This window comes from Ceratotherium simum, unplaced genomic scaffold, assembly GCF_057802395.1.
Source record: "Ceratotherium simum simum isolate JZ-2026a unplaced genomic scaffold, ASM5780239v1 HiC_scaffold_43, whole genome shotgun sequence".
In the NCBI taxonomy this organism is placed as follows: Eukaryota; Metazoa; Chordata; class Mammalia; order Perissodactyla; family Rhinocerotidae; genus Ceratotherium; species Ceratotherium simum.
Window position 1 is genome coordinate 8976186 of NW_028261259.1, and position 5705 is coordinate 8981890.

At 44.8% G+C, this 5705-nt stretch overlaps 1 pseudogene across 1 annotated transcript; it reads left to right on the forward strand.

Moving 5' to 3' along the window:
* Positions 1–1517: 1517 nt before the first annotated feature.
* On the forward strand, positions 1518–2054 carry LOC147911560 (androgen-induced gene 1 protein-like; annotated as a pseudogene). Its single transcript, XR_015551189.1, has 2 exons — positions 1518–1811; positions 1951–2054. The product of XR_015551189.1 is annotated as an androgen-induced gene 1 protein-like (transcript).
* Positions 2055–5705: the final 3651 nt, after the last annotated feature.

The following is a 5705-nucleotide window of genomic DNA, read 5'->3' on the forward strand; positions in this document are numbered from 1 at the left end:
TCAAATCACTTATTTTAGTCCTATAGTTATTTAAAAAGAAACTGACCATAGAATAAAATTTTAAATGACTTTATGAAAATATTATTATATTTTGTAACGATAAGGACAGAGAGTCTCATTAATGAGTTTCTAAATTGTAAGGTAGGAAGGTATATCAAACACTGAGGACATCACTCTAACTCATAAAACTTTATTAAGGACCTAGTAAGACAGATCTTCAATAGATCTACTTTTTAATTTTGCAATCTTATGAACATGTAACATGGATACACAATTAAAAAAATAGACCCAACTTTTCCATAAAAATAAAAGTAGAAATTGCCAATAATAAATAGTTTTATGCCAGTAGAATCTTCTTGGAATTATCTTGATTTTTGTGACATCAATTTCTATTAGCATAATTATAAGGCCAATTAAAGAAATCTACGGGGTTTCTTTATTTTGGTTTAGAGCTTCATTGGAAAAATTCAGGAAAACATTCATGAGTTGCTCCTTTCTCTCTAACACTCGGCTTTCCCTGCACCCTCCCTCCACATCCTCTGACTCAGAGACTATTTGGAGAGGACACCTGTTTTAAATGGATCCACAGGAAATACCTATGTGGTCTTTTCATCATCTGACCCTGCATCTGGTTGGCTGAAATGCGATCGTGATAAAAAAAAAATGCTGCCCACAGACTGATGCAACTTCAGCGTGACAACATTTACTGGAAGGCAGAGGGAATCCAGTTGATATTTATTTTCCTTCCATGAAGCCCTGGTATTGTAGTGTAGGAAAAAACAAATAAGTAAAAGGGCAAAACCCGTTTAACCCTCAAAAGATTAGTATCAAATTACACACTGGGTTTTACATCCAAACTCAGAATGATTTGTTTTTAAGCTGAATGTAATCTTGTAGCAGAAAGTTATCTGACACTCTTTCCTTTATAATCTTTCACGTATACACCTCTTGTCCAAAGTGCATAGCCTGTCTTGTTATATTATATACTGATATGATATTTATAAAGTTCCCGTGGAAAAGTGCAAGGCACTGGAATAGAATTTATAAGGGAATGTCATAGTGATTAATAGTAGTTTAACACTGAAAATTCAATTGGGTCCAAAATAAAGCAAGTCACTCGGGGGCACCGGGGCGCGGGCTTACACCCCAAGTTCACGCCTCCACCTCCCGTGGCCACAGAGCACCCCAGTTGGCCACAGGAGCCACCCTTGACCTCCGCTGCAATGCCCCGGCTGGAACGTTTGTCTACACTGGGGTCCCCTCCTTCAGTGCAGGTTTGCCGACCTCCCTCTCCGGGCCGCGTCGCTCTCCGCCCGACAGATGCCACCAGCCGCGGCCCCGGAGCTCGAGCGCGCTCGGAGGCCACCCACCCACCGCCGGGACGCCTAGGGGGCACCCCCGGCCGGGTGTCCCGGGGCCCCGCGAACGCAGGAGCAGAATGACGGAGGTGACGAAAGAGCTGACGCCACGCCGCCCGGCCGCCAGCAGTGCCCGCAGTCGCCCCGCCCGCGCAGGTCGCCGGGCGCCCGCGGTCGCGCCGTCCCCCGGGGGCGCCCCGCCGCAGCCCCCGCCCGCCCCGCCGGCCGCGCCCGGGTTCCCACGGCGCCCGCCCCCGCCCTGCGCTCCCGCCCGCCCTCGTCGCCGCCGCGCCCGCCCAGGCCTCTGGCGGACATGGCGCTTGTCCCCTGCCAGGTGCTGCGGGGGCGATCCTGCTGTCCTACTGCTCCATCCTGTGCAACTACAAGGCCGTGGAAATGCCCTCGCATCAGACCTACGGAGGGAGCTGGAAATTCCTGACGTTCATTGATCTGGTAAGGCGTCCCCACCCCTCCCCCGTCCTCCGCGCACCCCGAGCCTGTGTGTGTTTGTGGGTGCGCGAGCACCTGCGCGCGCGCGCGCCTGCAGCATCCACCCCTGTCCTCGCCTCTTCCCCGGTGGTTGCGTCTGAAGCGGCCCCGCAGCAGCACCTTCTAAAGCGCCCGACTTACCTGGTGGCTGGGGCCCGAGTGGAGGTGGGGTGCGCCAGGTGGGGCTCTTTGGAGGGGAACACAGACCTGCTGCTAGGGTGACACGGCAAGATTCTCAACTTTGCAAGTGGATTGGACGACCTTGATCATGAGCGGCCTCAGACCCGTTCACCCCCAAGGTGCTTTCCAGAGCACCCACCGTGGGATCCACTTGCAGCAACTGAAGGAAACTGGGCATTGTCGAATTACTTGGAGCTTCCTCTGAAAGGACCAAAATTCTCTTCCTAAAGAAGAGAAAGCACCTAATAAAGTGTTTTTTTCCATGTGTTTTTTTGCCCATTGTCAGTAATTTACTTACAACCTTTTACCCCAGAAACACTAGGGGAGAGAGATTTGCAAAATGCGTTTCCAGTGTCACTTTGCACTCTTCCTTCCCGCATAAAAGTCTGAAGCAGTTTGCATAAGCAGCTCCTCTTTTGCACAACTTGGTAACCTTGGCAGTTGGAGTTTGTTTGTTTTTTTTTTTTTAAAGGCGTGTCCCCTTCTGGCACTAAAAGGGCCAGAGAATCAGAACAGAAGCATAAGGCCCAGTAATAACATGGGGAGGAATCTAGGAACTTGAGGGTGAAAGATGACTAATTTAGACTGGGTCAAACATATACTAAGAGATGATAAAATAAGGGCAGAGAGTCAAAACAAGAGCAACTAATTCTAAGGACTAGAGAAAATGTAGAACCGATTCCTGGGATGCTGGAACTGTCCAAGATTACACATGAGGCTGGCTACTCAAGCAAGCTTATGATCTCTAATTGTTGATCCTCCATATTGATGAAGAGAACTTGAAACCTGTTTTAAGATATTGACAAAGGCTTAGGATGCCTCAGAGAAATGCAGAGAGTTTTTGTTTAGAAATACTGCCTTATATTTGTATCATGTTAGATACTTTCAGAGAGGAATTTAAGTTCTTTTTCCCAGCAGTCTCCCAACTGTGCACATACCCGGCTTCTCAGGGCAGAGAGTGTTTCAGCGGATTCAATTTCAGACCCTCAACTTCCATCCGGTTCTTGAAACTGATCTGCCTTGAACATGGGTGATGCCTGCCAGTTCTCCTTTCTTCTTCCCTATTCATTCAAGGGCCGAACACATGACAAGGCTCTGTGCTGTATTTATCTGTTCCTTTTAAGCACTCAGAAGGTAGATGGTTGCCACCAGGACTATCTTCATATTTGATTGAAAAACGAAGTCAGACTTGTTTTAACAGAAAGTCTTATTGGTTGACTGGCCTGTAAATGACAATTGGCTCTGCCAATTATGTTATGTAGCAGACATTTTCCATAGATGAATGAGGGAAACCTGCAGCCCTGAGGTTCCAATAAATATGTATCAGAGCGTTAGAAATCATGTCCCTTTCTCAAATGTTTAAACTTATGTTAAAAATGTTTAGATGTTCTTTAAAAATATGTGCACAGATTTTCAGAGTTCTTTTAGGGGCCGTGTGAACAAAATTCCTCTTGGATGACTACCTTATACCATTCCTCAGTCAGATCTTGCTTAGAGCTGGCCCATTTGCGTGTTGCCAAGGAACAGTGCTGAGCTAGAATACTGATGGAGACTCCGCCAGAGCCACAGGAACTGTGAACAGTTCTCAGAAGCACCTCTGCATTAGGTACAGTTTTGGGGGAGCAGAGGACGGGGTCAACAGGTGAGAGGGGTAGGAGTTGAGGGTGTTGGTTAACCCATGAGATATGACTGCTTCTCACACTGGCATTGCTTACTGAGTGTTAAAAAACACCGCTGGGGCCAGCCCTGTGGCATAGCGGTTGAGTTCACACGCTCTGCTTTGGCTGCTTGGGGTTCGAAGGTTCGGATCCTGGGTGCAGACTGACGTGCCACTTATCAAGCCATGCTGTGGCGGCGTCCCATATAAAGTAGAGGAAGATGGGCACGGATGTTAGCCCAGGGCCAATCTTACTCAGCAAAAAGAGGAGGATTGGCAGTGGGTGTTAGCTCAGGGCTGATCTTCCTTATTTAAAAAAAATGACTCACAAGAAACCATTCCCTCTCCTAACATTTGAGTGACATGAAACTGTAGCAGAGCCAACTTGGTTCTACTTAAAACTGTCATGCAGTTTATATTTATATAGCATTTGATGATTGGACTTGCCTATTTTAAGTTACACTAATCACGACAAATATGCTTTTGTCTATCAGAATTCAGGCAGGCCATAAATTCAAATTTGAAACTTTTACTTTGTTTCATATTTCGATTCAGTCTGTATGGAGCCTTCAGCCAATCATTCAAACTTTTTACTCTCTGTGGCCTCTGATTGAAATATAATAATTATCTTTAATCAAGACTTCCTGTGAGAATGTCTAGAATATAGTCATAAACACAGTGTCTAGAATATAGTCATAAAAACACTCATGCGAAGTGTTACTCTCTTTATTATTAGAGATTTAAAGTCTTCAGAGCTTAAACATTGGACAGCTGTTAAAACAACCAACCTGTCAATCTTTAGTAATGGCAGGAAAAGATTTGGCTACTAGAATTTACCCATTTCACTTTCATTTTTTGTGTTTAAAAAAAAAACGAATAAACTTTCTTACTTTGTACCCTGGACAATTTTAATGATTCTAAGCTCACTAGAGCAATTTTGGAAGATGATTTACCTTCTCTAAACTTTAACGAGAAGGCCCTTTTTCTAACCAGCTTGGATTGCAGTGTCAGGACATTTATCCTGGTGGCCACAGTCTGATTCTATGTTCCATGGCCTCAGTTTACTGGAACGTAAATCGGGAAGCTCAGGCTACGTGTATCTGGGAGCAGATGGTTATGTGGCAGTGGCCATTCCAGCTATATCCGTATCTTTCTTTGAGTATGTGAGTCATCTTGATAGAATCAGAGCTCATGGTTAAAAACTGAAATGCAAGTTATTGCTATCAGTAATCGTATATTGTTATTCCCTAAGAGCTTCAAGATAACTAAAGTGCTTTAGGAAAATTTAAGTTATTAAATGGAAATGGACCACTGTCTTGGCATGGTAGGCAGAATAATGAGCCCCCAAAGATGTCTCCATCCTAATCCCCAGAAACTGTGAATATGTTGTTACATGGCAAAGGGGAATTAAGGTTGCTAGTCAGCTGACTTTAAAATAGAGAGATTATCCCAGATTATCCATGGTGGACCCAGTGTAATCACAAGGGTTCTTGAAAATGGAGGGAGGCAGAAGAGAAGGGTCAGATGGAAGAAGATGTGACTGTGGAAGAAAATCACAGAGAGATGTAACATTGCTGGCTTTGAAGATGGAAGAATGGGCCAAGATCCAAGGAATGTGGGAGGTGTCTAGCTGCTGGAAAGGGCAAAGAAATAAATTCTCCCCTAGAGCCTCCAGAAGGAACACAGACCTGCTGACACCTTGATTTTAGCCCAGTGAGAACCATTCTGGACTTCTGACCTCCGGAAGTGTAAAATAACAAATGCTTGTAGTTTAAGCCACTAAATTTATGGTAATTTGTTACAGCAGCAATAGAAAACTAGTACACTTGGCTCTCAATCCTCTGACCCAGAAGAAAAACTTAAATGTTGTTGTGCTTATGTAGTGATTCAGCTAGTTCTTTATGTATGTTAGATAACTGGTTAATTTTAGCTTTCACCAAAATACAGGTTTTTGCCTACTGAATCCATGAAGCTATGCAGAGAAGACATACATATAACAATGGACAATATGAGAATCTATA